The sequence below is a fragment of the Calliopsis andreniformis genome, chromosome 3 (assembly GCF_051401765.1).
Source record: "Calliopsis andreniformis isolate RMS-2024a chromosome 3, iyCalAndr_principal, whole genome shotgun sequence".
Lineage (NCBI taxonomy): Eukaryota > Metazoa > Arthropoda > Insecta > Hymenoptera > Andrenidae > Calliopsis > Calliopsis andreniformis.
The window spans coordinates 6,345,021-6,371,743 of record NC_135064.1 but is presented as its reverse complement, the minus strand read 5'-3'; the positions used below and the strand labels follow the sequence as shown (position 1 = coordinate 6,371,743).

General features: G+C 42.4%; 1 protein-coding gene across 5 annotated transcripts in view; it reads left to right on the top strand.

Moving 5' to 3' along the window:
* LOC143177446 (uncharacterized) overlaps window positions 1-26,723 on the top strand; it is a 167,574-nt gene that overhangs the window by 34,725 nt on the left and 106,126 nt on the right. For 3 of the 5 annotated variants that reach the window (XM_076375341.1, XM_076375343.1, XM_076375344.1), the window contains one exon: window positions 5,516-5,616. The exons of 1 other annotated variant lie outside the window; for it this stretch is intronic. The gene's annotated coding sequence lies outside the window, so the exon portion shown is untranslated. Of the gene's footprint in view, window positions 1-5,515; window positions 5,617-8,280; window positions 12,334-26,723 lie in introns of all 5 variants that reach the window. One more of the 5 variants, XM_076375342.1, reaches the window with a different exon arrangement.

Here is a 26,723-nt window from a genome sequence, read left to right as displayed (position 1 = left end):
AACATAACAGATAAAGTCTGGTTAATTGAAATTTTGCACAAGCCCCTAGAAGCCAGCATCAAAATTATCGAATTATCCAATTCAAACCAGAGAAACACACTTCATTCATCATCAATTCTCTCGCAACAAAGCTTCGATTCCACCTTCAAACAAGATCCCATCGTTCCATCCAGTCGACGACTCCAAACAAAGAACGCTCAATACAAAAAAAAAAACCAAACTTTCATCTCCCAAAGCTCCCTTTCTCCATACGCGAGAAGAAAGCCCGCGACACCGGTCGTCAACTGTTCCCCGCGAAAGTAGCATTGCAATTAGAGCGATAATTACTTCCTTCGAAAATCCCGAACGAGTCGGTGAACACCGAAACGAGACAAAAGTCTCGACGGCGTTGGCGGCTATTAAAACAAGAGCGGGAAGGAGCTGTCGCGAAATAACTTTCATTACAGAATCAAGTATGGAGAAACTTGGTAATCCCGAGTAAACAGAGGGTTAAGGGTCGCGCTTCGTACACAGAGCAAGAGGGCAGAGCGCAGGAAGAAAGGAAGGGGTGGTTAGGATGAAAGAAACAGAGAGCACGTCGCCGGTGAATGTTTGTGCGTGCGGGGAAACGAGATGGGGACAAGGGGTAAAGAGGGTGGGGGAGAGCGGGAGGAGAAGAGAGGGAGGAAGAGTGAGAAGGCTGCGCAGGCGGGGGTGGGTGTCAGGCGAACAGTGGGGTTGCAGGAGAGACAGGAGGGGTACATAGGCTTCGATGGCTAAGGGACATATACAAAGGTATGATAAAGGGGCTGGCTGGAGGGGTGGATCGCGGAAGGGGTGTTCTCGGTGACTCGTCGAAGAAACCGGTGGGGGTAGCGTCAGCGCCGGGGAGGTCGTGGCGTGGCTGGTAGCGGTGCTACGAGGTGGTGGAAGCGGAGAAAAGGGATTGTTTGAGAGCATCGACGACCAGACGGGGCCACTTGCCTCCGTTCGACACCCTCTTACGCGCCTACCGTCCTTCCCCTTCCCCGCTCCTCTGACGTCACGGGCCAGCACACTTTTAAACGAATAATGCAAATTGATTTTGCGATTGTCGTCGCCATCTACGCGCCTATCCGATGCTTCTGTCTCGCCGGAAGACGAGCTTTTTATTCCAGCCATCTGGAGGGAACTGTCTCGTATGAACGGCGATCCTCCCCTCCCCACGCCCACGAGAAACGAAATATACGAGATTTTAGAAAAGCTACGCGGTGCCTTTGAAGCTCGAATTTAATAAACGACATTTCGATCGCGTATGGAACGCGCAACGATCGAGTACACCGACAACTGGAAAATTGTTGCGCCCTCAGACACGCTCGCGTGCTGGGGAAACGATGTCCAATAATGCCGTGCTTTCACGTTTTCGAGTAACGAATTTACCGAGACGTCGATAACTTTTCACCCTCCACTGTAACGAGGCATTTTATTCATTCTTCGACAACGTCACCCTGAGATTTATCATACGCTTTCGCGCTCGCGAGTTTCGTGGGTCTTGCCCGCGTTGTTTTTAGCGGTCGACTGTCTGGGAAACCTATGAACTGTGTTCTCAGTTCCCTGATCCACTATTGTTGGATGTGTGGGAGGATGTGTAAAATAATCCCAGAGTGTAGCTAGAAATATCTATTCCTTGACTTCGAGAAATAGATTGTTAACCCTTTGAATGGGATAGGGCAACTGTTATTCGTGTCTCACGAAAAGTCCCTAGGGGCAATGCTTTCCAAGGGATTTCTTCTGGGACACGAATATTTTGCGCGCTGTTTGGGGGTAAATTCTGTAGTTCTGTCCTTTGATCATAATCATCGGTGCCTGTAGGCGCTCAATGAATAGTTGCACTGATCACTTGTAGGACTCTTGATCAGTAATAATTAAATTAGTAACCCATTAACTATCTTCTTTTTCTGAAAGGTTTGTGATTCTACAGATTTTGTTTTTTAATGAATTTAATTAAAACATAGATATTTTCAAGATAGCACTAATTAATGTTCTAGAAAAAATTCATAGGATGGTTACAATCAATTTTATGAAGTGATAAGGTAAAATATGCGTGATCGTCAAATTTGAGGCTATGACAGTTAATGGGTTAAGGAAAATTAAATATATTTAAATGGTTTAATAAACATAGAAGTTTACTCCTTTTGTGAGTTCTGATATTTCTATTGAATTTCTTGATTGAACGCGGTTGACTTTCACTACTGACTCATAAAATAAAGACTGCGCTCTCTAAGACTCTATAGCCTTGCGACTAATAATCATTAACGAGTTTATAGTGGATAAGATATACGTTTCTGAGATTAGCTGCGAATAATGAAACTAAACAAAAATAGAACTATCAGGTAACCAAAAAAGTCCTGTCGCTTTTAAAATAAAAGTAAGATCCCCTGTATCATCTCCAACATCTCCCTATTTTCGCTTTGTCCAAGAAAATCCTGTGTCCTGTTGTTTTTTTAATGCTTTTAAAACTGAAACTTATATAGGTGTCAGAGTTATGATCTCATTCTTTGATGAAGTTAGCTGCAACGCTTGCAGAAAAATTCTTTCAAAAGGGCCCAACTCATACTTGGAAATCTCAAGTCTCAACACTAAAGACTGTAAGATGCCAGACCACGAAAGTCTGAAATCTGTGATTGGGCAACTGTATGATGAGGTTTCACTGCAGAATGATCAACCAACAAAGTTGATTCGACGGTCCAAGGTGTGGCCTCGAAGAGGAGTGGCTCTTCCACTATTTTTTTCCTGTTGGATTTCCCAATTTGTCCGCTCTTCCGAATTAATGAAGGCTTTCGGGCGCGAGACAGGAAAAACACGTCGCGGGGTGAAAGAACTTCAGCGACGGCAATATCGTCGAGCGTTTCGGTATTTTTCGACGGAATTCGAACGTCGTCTCTGGCCTCGGTCAAGAGGCGTCCCGTGAATTTCCTGTTTTTCAGGAATGTTTCATGCGCGAGCCGTTTCGCTCCCCGCGACCTTCAATCGGCCCTAATGCATTCTTATTCGCGGACTGGATCCATGGCGTTTTCGACGCGCAAAACGAGCAAAATCGAAGAGGCACGTCGGGATGCCATTATCTCCACGCATCCTGCTGAAATTAAGATTTATGCTCGCAGCCGTTGAGGGAATCCATTCGTGGCTTCGAGATCGAACACGCGAAAGAGCCTCTTGTCCACCGATTCTTTGAAGAGTTGCAGATTTTTCGATTTATAACTGTGAGAGGAAGAGTGATTTCTCCTTGAAGCGTTGACACGCAGTTAAGAATTGTAATATGCATAAAAAAACTATATTTGTTAAAATGGAAATTTAGGCTGACTGTTTGCACTGTTTAAGTGTTTTTGCACTCCGCGCTGCATTTAATGAACGCAAAATAAGAATTAAGAAAGTGGAAAGGTTTAATGAAATCATTTACGCGAGAGTCGGAGCGGTGAGTAGGAACGAAAATAAAGTGATTGGATGTTGATTATTGATGCTTTATGTGCGTGCCAAAATTGGTAATGTTACAGCTTGTATAATATTGTTAATATGCACATATTATAACAAAATTGGTATATAATATGTTTTTATGAGAGAACTTGGGGTTTCTACACGATCAATGTCAATAGGGTGGCTATAGTAGAATTTCGATAATTAAAAATTATCTCACATAAAGGCTCTCCATTCAAGAGTAGAAATAGTTACCTGAAAATGAAAATAACTAATACAAGAAACAATAGCAGCTGAAGCTAATTGGTTACTTTTATAATTGTATATATCGTAAACCTTGATACTCGCATGCATTTTCAGCTGTTTGTCTACTATTATTGAGATTTCATTAAATATATCTAAATTAGAACCCACTAATCTTGATTTATAATTGATTAATTTGATTGTTTAATTTTTTTTTAAGTAGAATAAAACTAGCTTTCCTTATTTTTTAACAATGTCATTGTTATCTACATACTTATTATTAGTAGAATAATTGCCTCCAGCATTGTAAAACTTTTCCTATTATAAAATTAGAATTACTTAACACATGAAAGATGTTTTTTAAGAAACAATGCTACCTTTTAATTTTCATTGGTAGTTCGAAATTCCAAAGAAAACCAATATTTATTCAAAATTCTTACGATAAAACTGAAACAAATATGTCTATCAATTAAAGTATTTAAAAAACTGTATTATCGAAACACTGAAATTTTGTTTAAAATCAGCGTCTCTGTTAAATGACAACGCGTTGTTTGATTAATAATGTATAAACCGCATTTCTGTTAACATGACGTGAAAAGCTATTCATTATTGTATCGGCTAATTAATTAATCGCGAGAAGACAGCGATGATCAGCGTCCAGAAATACTGATTCATTGAAACATTCGGTTCGATCGACGAACCGACTGGTTGAGTTAATCGAGAACACTGTAAAACGATATCTTGTCGTGAGATTAAGTGACAGGTATCGTGCTTCGTGTTACTCTACTACGTGCAAGTTAGTTATTATTGTTGTTGTTTAATTGAAAATTGGGGTTTAGATCACACACAGTTCGATCAATTGGAAGGTTTCTCCATTCCAAAATTCGACTAGATTCCATAAATCTATTGACCTTCAAAACGAAACAACCCCAAAAAGTGTTAATGTTAGAAGCTTCAGTGAATGAAAAATGTAAGTCGATAAGATATTAAAATGAGCTGTTTTTAATTGTTTTATTGCGTAGTTTGATGACATTTTGTTTATTTTTGAGTACTGAAAATGCTTAAATTTATATTTTGAAAGTTACACGATTACCTTTCCTTTGAAATTATATTTTCTATCAATTTTAATTCATTTTCTTGAAATTCAAAAGAGCAAATTCAATGAAATTGTTTATGTTGAATTTGAGAAAATGATCGAACAAATTAAGTGAGGAAATTATTGGAACATAATACGATCATAACTTTTTCCCCAGAAAGTTTGCAAATTAGCTATTTGTTTAATTCATAGGGAATTTAACATCGTTCCAGTGGTTTGTTATGCAATAGATTCTGAAGGTCGGCAGTTATCCATAGAGGTACAAGTAGATAGATAGATAAAAAGTACAGAAAGCGGTTTATGGGTTTCTTTAATTAAGAAAATAAGCTAAATAAGATTTACGTGCCTATTTTATATCATTGTAGAAAAAGATTATTCTAAAGTTAAGTAGTAGCCTGTTGCATCTTGGTTTTAAATTTCAGTCTTTAACACTATAACTACCAATCCCATTAAAATGATGGTTCCTTTTCTCTTCTTAGTTAATACTGAGTAAAACTAAGAGAACATGTAAATAAACTTTATTTCTATACTTCATGTACTTCTTCAAAACTCTGTAATTTTGACATATGGTTAAAATAGATATACTTTAACCCTGGCAGTTCTAGTGTTAGTAATTACCTGGTTATTTCCTCATAAATATTTCTTTGTTATTTCATTGTCTTTAATTTTTATATCTTCTTTAATGATTCTTTATTGCTTCCTGAAACAATCATCGCCTCACTTACAAACAATCTCTTTCTACAGCTGGAAGCAGACGACTTTGAACCTGGAGGGTGCCGTGAGGTGAAAGAAGCGCTCCTCGACTTTGACAGTAAAGGGTTTCCACGCAACACGCGGCTGCTCGCGTAAGTGACACTAGATAAAACATCAGACGTTATCCCAGAGCTGTGATTCTCAGATTTCGTATTCCAACCACCACAGCCCAGTCCAAACTCGAACCGTTCCCATCTGCAGCAGTGACACAAGAAGAAGCGCATAATACAGCTAATTTCCTCGCGTTACGCAATTCATTAGCAAATGCTCGCTGTACATATAACACCGTTATTAACCAAAGCTTTTAATAATACCAACAATTACCTAATACATGAACTCCCAGCTGAGAATGTCACTCTCCGTCAGTGGCGAGCGAAGGTGACGCAACTGTCGCAAAATTCAAATCCGAACGACACGCGAGATCGCCGCTGAAAATAATATCCTTTTATAATCATTGCATCCGCGGCGTCTCCCGTTTCTGTTTCTCATTAAACATCCATTTCGCAGTTGCACACGCGGGGAGAGGCAGCGACAGCTTCTCCCACCGCTCTCCAGGCCGATCCCTTCGGAATTTCAAGTACGCAATAATTTAATCCTTCGTCTTTCCTTGGTGCTCGCGGCGCGCACGGCAGAGTAGAAAGGTTAAATAGATTAATTGCTTAAGTCGGATCGATCGAGTATGACAGGGTGGCCGTCCCTCTCTCTCCCTCCTTTCTCTTTCGCCTCCCCTCGGCAGCTCACTTTTTTCCTTTTTCCCTGCGCCTGGAAATTGCTATCGCTTTGAGAATTAAACCTGGACTCGGTTCACTCGCTGCGAACGGAACAAAAGGGTGGTTGTGGGGGGCGGCGGGTGGGGAGGGGAGACGGGGAAAGGTTGGAGAAGGAACAGAGGGGGGAGGGGGGAGGGGGGGGCGACGTGGGAGGCTCGAAGGGGGGTGGTGGGAGGAGCCATAACGATGATGCTCGTTATTTGAAAAAGAAAGAAGAAAATATATCGCTGCCGAGGACTGTGATGAACGAGAAAGCAGAAGGCCGTCTGATATCGTTTTTTCGCTTTAATAAATCCCTCAACCCCTCCTACGCTCTCTCCTCCCCTCTCGTCCGCAATTTTTTTACTTTTACGATTTTATTTCCGATGGCTCTTCGAGCGTCGAAACACCTCGCTTCTTCCACCTCTCCGGCGTACGCCGACGACAGAGTCGCGTTACAGAACCATCGGTAAGAAAGGAGTTGCTTCCTAATCAAAATTCCTTTCCGTAACGCGATAAGATACCGCCGTCGTTTGGTGAACGTGTCCCACTGACGAAACGGTACACGCCGTGTCGAGTCTCGTTTTATCAGAAACCATGAACGAGTCATTTCAGGGTTCACGTCGGTTAATTTCGCGTTGGCTCCTTTCTACGATCCCCAACACTGTTGCGAAGTTTACTTTTTTTGGGGGGTACGAAGAGCGATATAGGTACGCGTAGTCAGCGTGAAAGCAGCCCTTATAAATCGATCGCAACCCCGATGGGTTACCTCGTCCGCGGCGGTTTCACTTTCCTTTCCTATAGGGCTTCGAGTTTATGCAGGAAGGGTCGGGCGAGTTACAGCGATCCACCGCCGCGAAATATAATCCCTCTGAGAGAAGTTCCTGTCTCGCGCTTCCGTTTTGAAGGCAAACGAACAACGAGGCGAGAAGAGCACGATGCCACTTTTTACATTGGGCTTTATTTGGGTTCTAGTCGAGTTGAATTCCTTCCTCTGTGAGATCAATTGTTATAATAGTAGGATGAGCTGTGGTTGGTTATTAGCTTTTCGAGAATGGTGTCTATACATACAATGTACGTGCTTCTAGTTTTTCCATATTCTATCAAAAACTATCGATTCGTTTAGGAGAAATAAAATTATTTTTAAATAAGCTTTTAGTAATTGTAAAGTGCAGATGTACTATTTGATTTAGAAAACTGAAGTGTTTTAAAAAATTCTTTGATACAGTGCTACAGCAACTTCTTGATGCTCTGTTCTTGAAGGGTTAATACTCTATGCGGAACTTTTGGGCTTGTAATTAGTCAGAGTGCTAGTAACATAAGCTGTAATTGGTTCTATGCAGTTCTCCTAGGTTTACAAGTGGCCAAATTGGCTAGACATTTGTGTTAGAACTCTCTTAAGGTACTCTTTAGCCGATTTCGTAATTACAACAGTGCGATTACATTTCGCTCGCCTTTAATTATACCAGTAGTGGCTAAGTCGCGGTTCGCGAACCACGTGCAGCTTTTTTAGACACTGTCGTTTCTGGATTCACACTATCAAAACTAATTTATAGTCAACCTGCACATCTAACAAAGGTATCTTTTTCTAGAAAAGAAAAGATATCTTGAAATCTTGTCATTGCTAACAACCTAAATTATCCTTCTCAGACAGAGGGACTATCTAGAAATAGTTCCAAAACAACACAAATACTATGTCGAGTCTGTATGTAGATAGTACTAAACAATGTACAAGCTCGTTGCTGTATTCTATTTCCTTCTTATAAATTCATTACCATATTTGCGATAATTACAAATTATTGACAATAATACAATCTTTCCTGGCTCCACCGTCACACTCATCCTTGATAAGTTCTAATCATCTATCATGAGCATGAGCTGATTTCGGATGCATGTCTCTGTTATAAACTCGTCTGTAAACCGTAAGCCTGTATCAGAGAATCACTATTACCAATTTATATCTCGAAACCAATTTAAGACAAACAAATTTTGCTTATTCTACTCTAGGCTACTACTTAATACAAGTTTACCCCAGAAATATATCTCGCTCTAAGTTCATCAACAAGCCGCCAGCCCATAACCAGGAAGCACCGCGCTCCAACACTAGCAGATAGGAAATTGGTCGCGAATTTCGGTCGAAGGGACACGATCGACGCGTCATAAGTCCTTCACGTGAAAAATCGAGGGAATTACGCGCGCACAATGGCCAACGCACGGAGTGTAACGTTACAGGCCGGCGTGCAGGATTACCTGTACACACTGCGCGCAACTCGTAGAGATCCCGCGGGCGGGTTCGCCGTGTAACACGAAACCGCGAGTTTTTGTGCGAGGAGGAGCGATTAATCGGCCGCCGTGCAGCGCCACACCTACCCATCGATGATTAACGATCGGGCAATTAGCCGATCGTTCGCGCGCTTATGACCCGAAATTAGTTGCACGCGTCTTATCGTCGCGTTCGGCTGGCGATTTGGTAATTACCGAGGAGGAGGCCCACGGCGAGCACCGTCTCCCCCTCCGACACCCCCACCCTCCCCGGTTGCAGTCCTCTCGAAACGAAGAATCGATCCGCCGTGTTCGCGTCTCTCGGTTCGCTCCCCCTGAAAAAAGGAGAGGCAGAAGAATCGAAGAAAAAAAAGAAAAACGAAAAAAGAAAGAGTGGCATGGGCGGCGGTGGAGTAGGAGGAAGAGCCGCGCCGCCTGAGTAGGGGCGGCGGCGAAGGCAGGGGGCAGGGTGGGCATACAGGGGGGAAAGAGGGTGTAGAGCAAGCGAGAGAGCGGGCACTCTCGCTCGAACCAGCGCGAGATGGATTTCCGCGAAGTTCGAGCGGGCCTTAACTCGCGAAAAATGTCAAAGCGGGTAGAAGAATAGGTGGCTGGCTAGGGCGGAGGAAGCAAGACCGTGGGAGAGGGGGATGGAGGCTGAAAAGGGTGATTGGGGTAAGGTGAAGCAAAGGGGCGCGAAACGAAGCATCGTCGACATCGTCGCTTTCCCCGTCCTCGTGGTAGTATCTACGTGTGTCTGTTGTGTCCACCGCGTGGTCGCTGTGTGCGCGCGTGTTCGTGTACTTAAGATCTGTAAAGCTCGGCGAGGGGCCCGGGAAGAGGGTAGACCCGCGAGGAAGACCAAGGGACAGGGGGGAGTCGCGGTCGGCGGGGCAGCGTCGTCGGAGGGGGGGATGATTATCAAAACAGGGCTGCAAGACGCTATGAAAAATGTTCGTATTTATGGCACTATTTCCGCCGCTTCGAGTCCCAACCACCGCCCTGCCGGATTGCCCACCCCCCTCGCCCTGCCCTGTCTAGCCTCGCGAACACCCTCCTCCTCCGTCCCCCCTTTCGTTTTTTACTTCCTCCCTCCTGCCGACGTCGTTTTCCAGAGTGCGCGCCGCGCACGGCCGCCGCCGTTCTTACTTTTCTTGCTTTTCTCCTCTCTCGTCGCGTCGCGGAACATCCCCCACCGTCGCGCCGTCTTCCCGCGCCTCGTTTCTTCCTCCCCCACCCACCCGCCGCTGTTGTACATCGTGCGCTCTACCCTACCTTCGCGGCGCTCCCCACTCCTTGACGCTCTCCCTACCCCCGCGAACAGTCGCCGGCGGCGGGAGTTTCCTTCCCCGTACCTCCGCGGCACCACTTTAATGTTACATTAATAAAAAGCAACAATCAATATCTTCCCCGTAAAAAATTTTAATCTATAACAGAGAGAATTCCGTCGGTCCCTCCTGCATGCCTCCCACCCCCTCCACCCGACCTCTCTCCCGCGCGTTCTTCCTCGCGTGCGCTCTCTCTCCGTCTCGCTCCCTGTCGCTTCCTCGCTCGCCCTCGTCCGTCTCTCCCACCCTCTTGAGGAAAGCGTCGCCACGAATCGCCGCGCCGAGCACTCAGTATCGTATCTAGACTCCTCGTGTACCCGGCCCTCGCGAAGTCAGTGACGCGCAAGCTGCGTGTTGTCATTTCACTTTTCACACCGTGTCGGTTACGCGACCGCCCCCGCTCGCCTCGCTTCGTCCCGCTGTTACACGTGCCCTTTCGAGTGCGCGCCCTTTCTGCGCGTCGCTCGTCCCTTCAGCACGCTGCTCCGCTCGTCCGTGTGTCTTGCGTTTCGCGGTGGTAGTACGCGAGTTCGGGCTCCTCTTTGTTGGTACTGTTCCACGCTGTAGCATCATGAGTCACTAACGAGTTTATAGCGAGGGGCGCGTTTGGGAGGTCGATTCATGCACTAGGCCAGCCGTGGCTTTTTGGCAGAGACGTGAGTGACAGTATGTCTGTGGTTGCCGGGTGGAACGGTATAAGTGACGTATTTTGATTTTCGAGATGCCCGTATTTTCCACGTATCGACGCGCGATGTTTTCAACCTCTGTTTGGTATTGACCATTTAAGTGGGGAGAGGGGATTTATTCGACGCGGCAAATCGGTTGGACGGTACGTCGTTTATTGAATATAGCAGTTTTCGATTCGCTTATAGTTTGTCGAAAGTAGACAGGTATTATGTTTCTAGTTGGTTCCAAGTGGAAAATATACATTCTTGAGAACTAAAAATCAGGTCAAATTTACGAAAATTCTATTTCCATTTTAGGATTTAACGTTTCTATAGTTCAATCGATTTTTGCTAAAACTACAAATTCCATCTTGTAAACTTCAGAAACGGCAAACTTAAATTTACTAGGAATACGTTATGCGTCGTTTCGCCCTGTAACTACAGATATAGCAATGACTCGTTTCCTCTAAACTCTAAAGTATTTCTAAATACCCTAACTATGTACATGAGCTCATATCGAGAAAACGTACATACGTTCTTCATCGAATTTTTTCGTCTTCCCTCTTTCTCCCTCTCTCACACTCACGCATATCTCAATATACCAAGCACGTGTGATGATTATCTACAAATGCATACTCTCATCCACACGCTGCACACGGAAGTCGAAAATGTGACAGCTCGTTGGTCCACGTAGAGGGGAGGAGGCACGCGTGTGGAGAGTGCATGCAGCGATCTCTCGCGTTCGGGCGCGACCGCCGCTAGAGGGGAAATATAAGGCAAAACGGGATGAATAGCGAGCATTGTTGATACAGTTCCACGTATCGAGGTTCGGCCGAGTTGGTATCGCTAGCGGCGCGGCGATGTTAAGTACGCGAAACGTGGACGATAAACGGAGCTTCGATCGAGCCCCCGTTTCGATTTCAATGAAGCACCGAGGAGGAGGGAATCGCTTGGCGGTCGCGTGACGAACGCTGACCTTTGTTATCGCATTCGTCGAATTGTTTTTCCGCAAAAGTTCAGCCCCGGAGTGTTTGTCTCGCGCGATTGACTGGCCGATCGAGAGAGTTTCGCTAGAGCGATTCCACGTTCGCGTACTACGGCCACCGAGTTCTCGACCTGCGTGCTTCTTCTTCCCGGACAAAAGGGTACGGTGCGCGCAACAGAGAGAAGAAGGGGGAACAGTGAGACAGAGAGGGAGCGAGAGAGAGAGAGAATCAAAAGGGGGGACAGAAAGACGGATAACGAGAGAGAGTGGGAGAGGGAGGGGAAACGGCGGTCTTGCGCGTATCTCTGCGCGCGACGAAGGCAACCGAGCTTCTTCGGACCTTAAGAGACTATAGTCGACTATTTTAACTTGTACACTATGTTTTATAGCGCAACGTATCTCGGCTGACTCGGGGGAATCCGTTCGTCCTCGTGATCTCTCTTGTTTTTCACGCGGGCTTCCGAACGGTCGGGGCCCTCGTTCGCCATCGTTTCGGAAAGGCAACTCTTCCAGCCGTGTCCCCATCGAGTGTGCTTTGTGCGTACGACGACCAGTCGGACAGTTCGAACTCGAGCGAGATCGGGTGCAGTTGATACATCGTCCTCGCTCCGCGAGCGCGACTCGCGGACCCGCGGCCCGAGAGCAGTCTACCTTTTTGCGCGCGTGCTTTCGTAGAAAGTTCCGAAGCTGTGCCAAGTGTTTCGAAACGGTTGTACAGTTGGAATGAAACTTGTGTGACACTAGTGCGACGAGTGATTCATCCAACTTCGAGCGCGTCGATTCATCTTCATGGAAGCGACGCCTATGATTAACGAGTAACGTACGTAACCTAATATTTCGACATCTTTCTTCGAATTTCGATTGCTCAACAATTATAGGATCTATCGTGTGCATCCTGCACATGTTCGCTACAAGTCCAGCGTCATTTTCGAGCCCCTTCGACGGGATCGATTCACCGATCTCGAGACGAAAAGCCTCCTCGACCGGATGACATTGCATCTCGGCTCCCTCGCCCCTGGCCGTGTCACGCGTAGGTCAGGTTAGAAACCTGTGCGAACGTTTCCGCGACGCATGTGGCGCGCGCAAGAGAGACGAGCTGTAAACTCGAGAGAGAGAGAGAGGGTCGAATGTAGGCAGTCGTTGAACGGAAAGAGAAAGGAGCCACGATACGTGAGCGTGGCTGAGCGCTCGTGTGCATCGTAGAGAGAGAGAGGATGGCAGAGGAGAGCGAGAGGGAGGAGAGCACGCGGCATGGTCCGTAGCGTGGTTAGTGTTTGAGGAGTTCGTACGAGTGACTGAATGGAATGAGTCGTCTACGGGTAGGGCGGAGGGGGGCGAGGGTCGGACCAATAGAGTCGGGTATTTTGTTAGGGTCGCGAAGGGAAGGGGAGCGACGGCTTGGGAAGGGGCGAGCTGACAGACTTACACACGTGCGTTTGAACCTACGCTACGCGTACGCGAGTTGCGTTCACGCAGAGAACACACGGTTCGAGTGGACAGGTCCCATGTAGCGATGGGATTGATTTCATGATCGGTCAATGATTCCTAATCGATGCGAGTTCCGGTAACCGTGCGTGCTAAGAGTCGATCAGTTCGCCGGTTCCCTGGCGAAGGATTTGAAAGAGGACGGGGATTGTGTGCGGTTGTTGTTGCGTAGGTGTTTGACGTTGGTTATTTTGGAAGTAAAGTCTTGTAAGATTCGTAGAAATTTTTTTTTTTATTATGTTAATTTTTGTTCACTGTTCGAGTTAATTTGCGCAGACACTTGTCTTTAACTGTTAATGCTTTTTTAGTGAGAATTTAATTTATATTGAATTGTACACTGTATTGACTCTGTTTTTTTTTAAATATTATCGCTAATTGCGCATGAGTAAAATGGATTTGTAACATTTAATGTAGAAGCTATGAGTTTCTTAGCGATATAAGTTTTCGTTTTCAAAATGGAGGGTTAAGGTAGACATAATATTATTATATGGAAGTACATTTTATGAGATAGAAATTAGTCTAATTATAATATATGTGTGTATTAGTTAATTGAGCAGTGCATGAGTATTAATAATACAGTTTTTAATTCTTACAATCTTGCAACTCATTAAAGGGACCCATGATACAAAAAATGTCAAAACAATTTTTTTTCTTATTATCAATTCTAATAACTTTGTTTTTACATAAGTTTTTATTTGAAAGATTGAATAATTACTTAACGAATTATCACTGCTACTCGGAAAAATGGCTCTTACGTAAAGTTGTATTTTTCATCTACATATTTCTGAACTATTTTCTCAAAATCCAATCTAACTGCAGAAAGCAAAAATGACAATTTTAAATGGTTTATTAAAACGTTCTCTACAACCTGTGCCATTCAAATGTATTTCTGCACCATATAGATATAGATTTTCATTAATACACATAAAATGTAACAGATAGGAATAAATAAGCATGTTTCATATTTCATGTTTTCCAATTTGTGACATATCTATGATACTGAACTTTCAAAAGGAAATCGAAGCGTCATACATCCATTATCCATCAAAAATTTGGAATTATTTATTAATTAAAAATATCCCAAAATATTATTGACTTAAAGTTAGTACTTTCAATAATTATTTTAATATTTTCTATTCCAGTCTAATGTAATAAACTGATGCATTTGTTTACTGTTATTTAAATTGTGTGATTATCAAAATAAGTTGTATTTTCCATAATTTAGAAAATTATTTCAAAACAAACAGATTAAGCGTCATGTAACATTTTTTTCTAATAAGTTAATGAAAAACCTATTCATTCAGTTTATTTAATTTCGTTAATAAAGTATTCAATCAAAATTTGTTTAAAATCACTAAAATTTTTTATAGATGCAGATAGTCATTAATTTAACATTAATTTTATGCACATTTCTGAACTTCAATATTTACGATTTGCATTTGTGTCGTTAAAAAATGGCACAATTCTAAAAAGTGATATGAAGAAATAAAATCCAACGACAACCTCATAGCGCGTATCATCATCATAAATTTCATAACAGCCCCACTCATCGATCCTTAACCTATCATCAGTTTTAATATATAGCTAACCTTTTTCTATTATTCTACCTTTGTACAATCTTATCTCTCCGAAAACTCGCACAGTGTCAGTTTGAAACATATTCATAAATGTGATCTTATTTGATTGGAAATATTATCTCTACAATTGTTGCTATTTATATTCCGTAAATAATAGTGCCTAATGTCGTTATCTTCTTCAGTGAACGTGTCCGAGAAATCATCTCGAAAATGATCTGATTCATCTGAAAAGTTAGCGGTGCATGAACTCACAGAAACGTCATTCCCATCGCTGACGCCGCGTGGCTCACGCACGTACGTGTACACACGCGCACAGTTGTTTATTCTGCCTCTCGACGCGTACGTGCACGACGTGAAAAACCAGCTGTGCGAATCGATCGGTTGAGGATTCGATTTTTCTCCGCCCCATCGATGCTGTGGACTGATAAGTGCGTCACGTGACGAGTTTTATTCAAGCGACTCGCTAGGGAATATCCGGCACGGTGATTTCGATGAAACATCTACATACGTGCTCTCACAATAGGGAAACTAAAGACCCCTGTTTTCAATTTCAGTCATTCTTACTGGATCACCCGAATATTGAGTGAATTTGCATTAAATTGTCGTACCTTTATTTGAGCTCGAAATTTTTTTAAACGTAGGATACAGAAGTTATTCGAAAAAAAAAAAGGAAGATCGCTGTAAAAAGTGGGTCAGTGATTAAATATAACGAATTAAATATAATTTAAATATAAGGATTAAATATCATTAATTTATTCACAAACAGAGTAATCAGAGATGATATTATTTATAGAATGACGTTTCTTTCTTCGAACATAAATTTACGTGATTTAATGTTTTCAAAGAAAATAGGTTAATAGTAATCACACGGACTGTAAGCATGTTAGTGTTCAACAAGCTTAACGATATTTATCGATAATTGGCCCCAGTTATATTATTATAACAGATCATGAATACTAATAAACCGCTTGCATATTGCTTTTTTTGTACGGTAAAATCAGGTCGTAAAGTAATAAAAATACTTTCGGTAAAAAAAAAAAAGAAGAAAGATATGATGTTGAAATACAGAGTGTTGCTCCAATGATCGGAATTTTTTCCAACATGCACGCACGTCGATCGACTTTCTTGTTTAGAACAATCATACAATGCCTGTTACTCGAATCGTCCAAACCGGTCTGCTCGCAGAAATGCTCGGTCATTGTATCGAGCGTGTTGCTAACATTTTACGACCTATCAATTGCAATCGTGACGATTGGAGCAACGTGACAAATGAGAGTGAAAATCAATTACCAATTACATCAGGGACATGAAAGATCTATCAATATTTAGCGAAGTCGAAGCAATTAAAGTGGGGAGATTAGTCAAAATCAAATTGTTTCAGGTGTTTTAAATTATTATATCCTTCTTGATTTTGCCAAAAAGAGTTTGATATTAGATATAAATGTTTTTACTTAAATTGTATTTTTATGAAAATAGAAACAATAAAGTATCTAAAATAACTGTAGAACATTCTCCGACAAATCAGCTTATATCAAAATATAAAAATACAGAAGTAGAAAATAAAACTACATTCTTCAGTTATTAGGTAAAATATGAATTGGTAAAAAGTTACATGAATGTGTACCTTTAAAAAATGTAACACTTTCAAAACAACTTGTAACACAATTTTTTGTGTATGTTTCTCAACGCTCATTTATTTCATACACTTGTTGCTAAACCTTGCTTATATAATTTAATAAGAACAAATTAAACAGTTTAGATATTTAATATTACCCATTAAGTAACTCTGTTGTATTGGAGAAAGATTGTATTTTCGACATCGACGCCACGTGAAAGTGTATTTGGGCACGAATTCCTAAGGCGACAGAAAATGTGGAAGTTCATTGGGACGCTTCTATTCTGGGTTACGTTTGAACTCGAGATAAAAGCATAAAAGGCATGGGTCATCCTGTAACCTGCGAAAAGGGCGAGGCTCTGATCTCCGCAGGAATGCTCCGACAGATCGAGAACTCGAATCCATCCGTTCCGTCTCGAAAACCTGTTGCATTTTAACGGCGCGTTAACCGATTCTTTGGAAATTCAATTAGCCACGTTCGCGCCAATTGACTCTACCGATTCAGGAAAAACTGTACTGTAGCCTCAACGTTACATTGACGTCAGGGATCGCTTGGATCGTTCATCCATTTTATCGATTAAACTCCTATTAGTAATGAGCATGCAAACGAGAGCCACGTGGAGCAAAATACACGTGATAACCTCTAGGAATTTTTCTCTGAATTACGTCAGTGATTTTCAGTTTTGAATTATATGCGTTAATAGCGTCGTTTATTGAGCAATAATTCTGTGAATGAATTCAAGAAAAACTAACATCTAAATTGGTAATTTTGACTATTTAATTTTGAAAATTTTACAAAAACTTTTTACATTTTTTTTTAGTTTTTCTGGTAACGTAATTTTGCAGAATTAGCTTGTTAATTCCACTTAATTGAATTGGATTGGTTTCTTTTGTATTATCACTCCTTGAATGAAACTCTTCCTGAACAGCTGCAGAATTATTATGCATTAATTCTTGGAAACGACAGATATGTACGTCATTCAGTTATGCTATTATATTATTCAATTGAAAAATGTTTTCTCGAACGTTTTTTTATGTTGAGTTGCTTTTTAAGTCATTGTGTCCTTTCTAAGGATTTACACGTGTGGTTTTGATTTCATTTAAACTTAAATTAAATAATTTAAAATTATAACTTTCAAATGTTTAAAAGACAAACGATTATAGGTAAGAATATAATTAAAATAATTGTATGACTAATTGTTTTTATGCAATATGAATATTTCTAAGAAGTGTTTCAAGGTTAAAGGTTCTGACAAGGATTTTGAAAGTGGAACATGTTTTTCTATGAAGACTTAGAGTAATTTGAATATCATTTTTTCATTTGTTTTACTTGAAATAATTATAAGTACAAGTATAAACATTAATGCATATTATTATCTTTGCGAAATAAGATTAAATTGTACACCTGAAGTGAACCTTGAATGTAGTTTTGCTACATCATAGCAAAATTGTAAATGGTAATTTTGCCAATATAACTTTTTATTAGCATTTCTATTCTAGGTTCAGTTAAAAATTACTTTTTAAAGTATTCATTTATTCTTGCCGTTAGATAAGATCAAACTATATTGAAACATTTGAAAATGTATTACAATGTTCAGTCTAATACTAATTCTACGAATATATAAACATGTACCTACTTCATAACAACATAATAACAAATAATGATTTCAAAGAATAGCATTTGAATAGTCAACTATTCGAAATTTATTTATATCATTCGAATACTCAATTATTCGAAATTTATTCATATCATTCGAATACTCAATTATTCGAAATTTATTCATATCATTCGAATACTCAATTATTCGAAATTTATTCATATCATTCGAATACTCAATTATTCGAAATTTATTCATATCATTCGAATACTCCACTATTCCAAATCTAGTTATTTTCTTAGTATCAGATTGTTACCATTGCTGCCGAAAACCAACTATTTGAAATTTATTGATATCATTCGAGTAGCCCTAGCTCTGTCACAGACCCCGATCCCGATTTCCTCGGACCGTGTCCTCGCTTCGAATTAAACGCGAGAATATTCTATCGAGGCAAAACGGACCGTTTCACGCAGAAATGCACGTAAGACAGTGGGGGCATCGGGTGGCCGATCGATCGCGGAGAGTTTATCCGGCAGCTATAGTCGGCGGGTCGTTTGCAGCATGCTCGCACAGATGGTTGACACGAATAATGCGATGAGGATACGGCGCAACGCTCCGCGTTCCATGATTCATAAAATATTAAGCGGAATTCGAGTGGGGGTGGGCGTTTTTGCGCTACGCGATCATCGTCGTCGGCCGTTGAATATACGCGTTTCCGCGTTTCGGTTCGTAGAATCTTTCTGGATCGATAGACTCCGCGAAAAAGCGGAAAAAAAGGGGGACTCTTCGGCGCATAAACAAAACGCTTATGCATGCCTGTTAAATAATTCTGAATTGTGCACGCGACGTGATCGTAATTCACAGGGCAATTATACAAAAAAACTTGCTCCTGACGCTGATCCGTGTTACACAGACTCAGCGCGCAAAGCGCTCTTCGCGTTGTCGTTTCTTATTTATATCGCGTCAATAGCGTATCGTGTTACTTCCGGTTGTTAACACCGATCAATAGTGTCTTACTTTCACGAAAGATGCGTCGTCTGTCGCGTATCATCGAGTCTTTTTTAACTGTTCAACTGAGGCAGAGTAATTTCCGTGATTTAGGTCGTGTTTTGGTAGATACTACCTATACAGCAGTCTACGTGCAAAATAACAATGTTTATTTGTTCAGAAATTTGCCTATGCGAATAATACGCTTTAGCAAAACAGAACCGTGAATATCATGATGGTATAGTGGGGTATAGACTCTCTTTTTGTAAGCTCGCGAGCTTACGCCGCGCAGGAGATACTTCCGAGGTCAATCACCAGTGTCGCCCTCTGATTCCATGACGCCAGCAACCGAAGCACGCGAGATTGAAATATGTATTTTCGAGTGCAGTGTTTCCACAATATATTGTTCTTTTCTGTGTTACGATGTAAATTTTGTCCTAGATTCCTGTCTAAATTTTTTTGTGTAGGTTTTGTTTATCACTTCGTAAGGATTTTTGAGTCTGTTGATAATGTAATTAGGTACTTGAATCCTACTTTTCATCTTTTTCTAAAAAGTGAATTCAATTGTCCCATACTGTTCCAAATTAGATCCATACAGTAGGTATTCCACGTTACATCATGAGCCTGTTTAAACATGAGAAATGAGAATTTCAATAACAGTGATAAATATTACTCAAAAATTATATTTCATCTTTAACTTTTATCAGACAAAAGATTATGAAATTTCCTATGAAACCATACTTAGTATTCATATTTTTTTATAAAACTTCTGCAAACAGGTTAAAATACATGTACAAAAATATTTCATATTAGCGCAATTCACCCTACTTGATCGTATCTTAGCTATAAAGTCGTTGACAAGTGAGCTATGAGCCTGTAACAAGGAAACACTGTAGACCTGTTTTTGATTCCGAGTCGCGATACATCAAGGAAATACCATAATTCGAGGAAACTAATGCAGTGATGGGTCTAGAACAAGAGAGCACTGTGGTAGTCAAATCATCATCTCGTTCAGTTTGATCGTCTCGAATCTAGAGAATTCTAAAGTCTGCTTCCGCCACTGATTCTGTCGCCATTAGCGAGCCTCGGACCCGACCAGCCTCGAACTTCGCAGCCACGGAATGCCTGGCTCGCTGAATCGCTCCACCGGAAGTTCCCGCACTCTTTCGCGCTCTCGAGCTTTGAACTCGCGCCGCCACGGTGAGCCAGCGGGCGGCGAGGAGGGCAAAGAGAGCGTGCGTGGCTTGCTCGGTACGCGATACTCGCGAGATTCTTAAAAGGAGAAAGGCTGGCTTAATCTCGAAACAATCTGCTCGCCGACGAAGGACGTGGCCTAGTCTTGCAGCTTTGACATATCGAAGAGAAGCAACCCCTGTCGGGCTAGTGTATTTTTATGACACGGGCTATGCATGTGTATTTGGTTCGGGCTAAACTCGTTCGCAACATGCGTCAGTGAAATCTTAATGAGGGTTCGGTTGGGTAAACAAGAACGTCGAACGATCCTTGATTACCTTCTTTTTCGTTTTTGGGGATTTAAGGTGATTTTACTGAGGGGATCTTCTAATCTAGAAATTTATAAAAAATCGATTTCTTTTTTAAGATTGAGGTCTTGAAGGAAGTTGTTAACTAATTGTGCTAGTTAATTGGGAATTCATTAAAAAACCAAAAATAAAAAAATGGTATGATAGGATGTAAATTGTGGTAATAATGCTTTTAACGCTATTTAGGTTCATTAAAAGAATTCAATGTTGATCTAAATGATTGCGATATGAAAATAGAATATTCACTTGACTACTGCTCTGCGAGGCTTCTTTAATTACGAAAAAACTATGAGGATAGTTTTACAGAAACTTATACTTCATAACATTTCAATATGATTTCGTGTCAATCTGGTAAGGCTCTTCGAGAGTATAGTTTTCCTGTTTCAGGCAAAAAAGAGTAAAACAAGGGCAGCCTTCTTTCAATTCCGGCATATATCAGTGTATTATAATTCTAAGTTTCTCTTTTTTTAAACAAAGATATTAATTTTTGTCAATAACTTTTTTCCTTTATGGCCCTGGCCATAGTCACACTCATACTTAACATAAATATTCTTGGTTTCCCAATTTCAGATCAGTTAATTTTTTGGAAATCTAGAACTGTAGCGAGAATAGTATACTTTCCATTATCTACTCTGATATACTATAACAATTTTTTCAAATATGCACACAGCTTGTTTATTACTGCAAACGTAGAAGAAAAATTAGATCGTAAGAAAAATGTAAAACATTTATTGATTTTTATAAACTAATTCTACAAAAGAATTGCAGAAGTGGAATATGATTTCCATGCGATCCACAGTCAGGGGGTTAAACTTCTTTTCGGAGCAGACCTTCGTTACTGAGTTCCAAGAAACGAGCGACCTCGAATTCAAGAAGCCGCGAATCCCGTTCTTCTAAGTTACCGAAAAAGGCAAACAGGAGTAACCTAACCCAGATAGTGTTCCTAATAACGACTTTTAGAAAACGAATAGTCACAGCTTCCACGAAAATGGATCAAATAATCCTACATCCTATCACTCATGCAACTGTTTCAGTTATCAACTGATTATAATCACGACCCTGAAACCTGTTCCAGTAGAAAAACGCGATCTCAAATCCAAGAAGATTGCTTAATAACTTCAAAAACTTAAGCAATAAGTGCAACGAGATTTCTCAGGCCTTCTGCTCCATGAAAGACCTCTGCTCCAGAGTAGGGACTATCTTGACCACGGAACGCCGTGGAATTTATCGTCAAAGGAAGACTCGGAGTCTAACTTTACAGCTACCTGGCGACTTTGAGCGAGGATGGGGGCGAAAATTCTGTTACCGAATCCGACTGTTCTCAACTCATCTACAGTCGGGAAAGTTTACCCCTTTCGAGGAAATTGGTCCCGCAGAGCGTTTCTATATCAGTGTAGACCGTGGCATCGTCGGTGTCTGGTGTTCTCCCGACGCTTCCCTCTCGAGGCTTGCGAACTGGACCATTCTCAAGGCTTGCTCGCCAATGCACGGCCGATGTACCTACAGCCGATGCACACATCCTGTGCGGTGCGTAGTCAGCAAAACACCATAGGAGAGCCAGGACAACGAAGAGTTAGAGCGACGAGGAGTCGAAGGAGGAGGAGAGGAGAAGACGAAGGAGGAGGACAGAGGACGCGAACGGTGGAGGTGGCAGCGGTGGAGGATGGGAGATTTTACAAAAAGCCAGGCAGAGAGCGGCCCCTTTCGTCGCGCGGATGCCAGGGGGCGCGGGTGTGGGGAGCAACGCGGGGGCTTGGGGAGAGGGCGGACGACCTCGACGATGATACGACAAAAAATCAGATGCACGGCCATTGGCTGTTCTCAATTCGAATTATTGGCTTCCCCGGTCGCCGTTCGTCAGAGCCTCCCCGACCTTCTCGATACTCTTTCTCTCTCTCTTCCCCCTTTTCTCTTTTTCGCCAGTCTCTCCTACCACCGTTTTCCCTCCGCCGCCGCAGCCGCCGCCACCGCCACCGCCATCTCCTCCGTCGAGCCTCCACCCCCTCTCCCCCTTCGAGAATGGGCGCCGGCGAGAAGGGCCGAAAAAACTTCGAAAAAAAAAATCCAATTTCGTTGCCATGGTGACCGGCGTGCGTTGACTTTGATAAAGATCCCCCGAACGAGCCACCTCCGCTTCTCCCTGGCCTCCTCCGCCTCTTTCTCCGTCCTCTTCATCCTCCACCTCCGCCTCCTCCGCCTCCTCCTCCACGACCTCCTCCTAGCCTGGTGGATACTCTCCGCGCCACGACGCCGTCGCTTTCGCAGTTTCTCCAATTGTACGCACGCCCGTTCTTTGTGTACACGGGCACATGTACCTGCACGAGGGTCGTCGATGTGTCTCGTCGTGCGCTCGCGAGCGCCCATCGCCGGATACGTTGAGAATGGGTAGGTGGTTGGGGGTGGGGGCGCGTCAAGGGGCTGAGGGTGAAGCGGTTTTGGTTGACCCATATCAATGGGAGGAGGTGGCTCCGGACGAGCTGGCGCGTCGGCCGGACTCGTTGAGTGGTTTGTTTGTTGCGAGCCTCGGCTATTGGGGAAAAAATTTTATTTACTGGTCCAGCGAAACGCTATTACTGTCGGGAAGAAGCGGCGAGTCGCTGTACCCCAAGGAAGAACGTTCCGAGAAGCTTTTGATAAACAGATCCGTGTTTTCGATGGAACGTGTAGAGTCTCTGTTGCAAGCTATCAATGGTGACGCCTATGTTTAATCTCGACCCTCTATTAGTCGGACGTTCGAAATTTAAATTGTCCTCGAGACGTTCTCGCTCCAAGACTTGAAAAGCGGTACCCTTGAATTGTTTGAGTTCAGTTGAGTGCACGTTAATCGGAGGTATGGGGACAGTAGCCTTGCGTTGCTAGTGGCGAGTCCCCCGATAGCGACGCCAGTGGGCAACCGCACAACACTGCATTCCAAGATAATATAAATCGTACTTATGATATGCCTTATGGGAGATAGGAGGATATTCAGACGCTTGGCATTGAAAATGCGCTTCAGACGTCTGCCAGACTTACAGGGCGTACCAAAATGCGTGGTAGGGTTCGATGGAGGCAGCCGTAAATCTTTGCGGTATAGTGATGCATTGCTATAAGCTCGTTAGTGTGTTTGGCATATTTCAGAATTATTTAAGATACGTAAATTTCATCCGTGTACTTTTATATACATTTTCGACGAGATCAGAGTCAGCTAAGCTTATTTTCTCGTTATAAGATCACTTGCTTTATTCTCAGAATTACGCTAAGCTTCTTTTAATTTCTGTTTTAAGAAGACAGATATAAATCACTGACGCTATAACAAGTCAGAAGATTATATATTTCCTTATTATTCATTCGTCGCTGGCTTCCTTACTTGAATTATCAATGTATAAATTGTTCTTAGAAATCTATTTTTCTTGTTCATAGACTATGCCTTGAATTGCTTTAAAAAAATATACATTAATACATGTATCGTCTGGCAATGAGTTATACTTAAGTCTGTAGCAAGTAAGTGCTACAATTAGCATTGTGTTATCAACTCTCTATAAACTCGCTGCAGTCTCCACGATTTTTTTTAAATTAATGTAGTTTCCTTTCACATTTTCCCTGATCAGACAAATATTCATTACTAACACATGAATTACTAACACATTGTTAATGTATTGATGTCGGTAGTATATTTCTTGCAATTCATAGGCTCACTCCCAATTAAATGTCGCGGAACTATAGCGAGTAATGCCTGCATCGTGAGTTTGTTTCAAAAATATATCCCTTTCTATATTCATCATCACATTTATAAATCTGCTACACGTAATTACATTGTCATTGTAATATTACTCGTTATAAACTCGTCACTGCCTTTGCCATCTATAACCCTTCTTTTTAGAATCACTGTAGGTTACTCTGAATATCTCTTCTAATAATATATATAAATATTCCTTAATTCCACTGACTTGAATTAACCCCTTCACGATGGTCTATGTATTATTCGTCTTCTATGGGAAGTCCTCTGAATAGCACTAGGGGTGCTTTTCAGAGGACTTCTCATGAGATAAAAAATGTATGGATAACAGTAGCTAAACGGCAGCTCGTAAGCTACAATGCAATTCTCCCAGACACTTGCTGCGGTTCCCCAGTTTATATGTACCTCATACTATTAAAATCGAGATTCAAAAGTTAGAACAACTTTTAGGTTTCAAACAAGCATACATAGATTTCCAACTAATAACGACTTATTTTACTACAGCGAGGAAAGTCTGCAAGCATTGTTTCCTTTCGACGCCCATGCACGGTCATACAGTAAATCTGATACACAGATCAAAGTTGGATAGATTTCGCCCGTTAGCCTCTTCGCAGGCGAGGGACGGTCACGAACATCGAGCAGATGCGTCTTCCTACGTTTCCATGCATGCGAGCGCGACTCGCAAGCGGCACGAGCCTTCCCAGTGTATATTCTTGTGCGGGAGCGTGGGTGTGCGCGGGACGGCTGCCGGGTGTCTTCCTCCCTTCCGCGAAAGGCCGGGTCTGATTTTTATTTCGAAAAACTTTTTTAATAAAAAAGTTAGCCGCGCCACCCCACGGCGCGCACTGGCAGGCTCGGTTATACGGCCAGGTGTATTCTATATGTATAGGCGGCGAGGGAGAGCGAGAAAGGGAGAAGAAGGGAAAGGAGGAGGAGGAGGAGGAGAAGGTGGGGGAGGAGGAGGAGGGAGGCAAGCCACCGGACCTCGCATTAAAAGTTTCACGACGCTTGCGATATTTCATAACTTTCCTGTATTTCGAAAAACGTGCACTCGACCGGCAGTCGGTTCCAGACAAGCGGCTGGAATTTGTGTGCACACAAATCGACGCTGTGTGTTGCGATCAAACGCGGGCGGAGGCCGATGCTCGCGGCGGTTGCATGGAAACTTCGCTATATCGGCGTCCCTAGGCTTCTCCTACTTACATCTCGCCTCCTCATTGCGCGAGACTGTTCTCCTCGTCTATACTCCATCCTTCCTTCGCCTTGCCCTCGCTCGATCCTGCTCGCTGCTTTTTCCTGCTTGCTCGCTCGCTCGCTCGTCTCGCCGCCTGTCCTTTGTTTCTCCTCGTTCCACTTCGCTCTTCTTTTACGTTGTATTTCCTTTACCTCCGATCGGCGTTTCTTGTACTTTCATTACGCTTGGTAAGGATGCGGGCTTAAAGTAACCAGAGGTCGTTTCGCGATCGATCGTTCGAAAACGTGCTGGAATCTGGTTTACGATCGTGATGATATCGCAAATGCGATCGGGTTACCTAGGAGAATATTCTTTATGGACGGCAATCTTTCGTTATGAGCTCATTGCTGTCGTCGCTGATAACTTGAAAATTATTTAGCACGAAGGAATTGTATGTACAACGTTACTGCATGGTTGGGTAAGACGTAAGTGGGTTGTAGGAGCTATTCGTTGTAAGCTCGAATTTATCTGTATCATTTATAGTTTTTCTAATCTGCTTTGGGTTTTGCTTTTGGCCAGATAGTTGCAAGTACAAATGATTGACACGTGAATTAATCAGCCAGGTAGACTCTTACTCTATGTAACCTTACGTTGGTAATGAGTTACGATACTGTGGCGAGTAAACGATTTTGCCAGCACATGAGTTGCTTCCAGGAATTTGTTTTTCTCAGTAAATTCAATGACCCGCGATTATATCAGATTAACGTCATACACTATACCTACTCCTTCATTATAACATTCTATACGTAATTCTTCATTATAACCTCGCTACATTTGTTGTAACTTGAAATTGCTTAAAGCTACAGTTTTGCTTGCATACACTGTCGTCTATATCTGACAAGAAAAATTGAAGAAATAGTATATCTACCTCGCTATAAACTCGCCACTAAACTGCGTATCTACAGGATAATGTTTTCAAGTTGTCTACTCCTAAATATGATCAATAATACGTAATATGCAAATGAAAATGTCACACCCAAATGATTCCAAGATGTAGCGAATATAATGAGCTTATAACGAAGGATTACTTATACAGTGACAGATATACCGTGGGAATATTGTGCATCGCTTTCTCGACATAAATTCATAGGTCACTGACGAGTTCATCGAGGGGGTCACATTTCAAAGATCAGCTTGCGCATTCGCTATAAACTCGCCATTGAATCGCTAGTATATAACGAGGAAACACCACGTCTGTTACTCCAGTGAATCGCGTTTCTCTCGTCGATTTCCTCTATCGTTGACGCGCGTAAATCGTGTGACTCTCGTCCGAGCCGATACTTTGTCGCCAATATTCGCGATGGCCTCTCTGCTGGTTAAACGCGTCTCGTCCGACAATGAGTGCAGCGGTCGGCATGGATCGTGTCCGTCTTTGTCCCACCAGTGTAATGGAACGATGCTCCGCGACAGCCTCGACGATGTACAGGCCGAGGCGAGCGCGGTGACAGCTACATACCG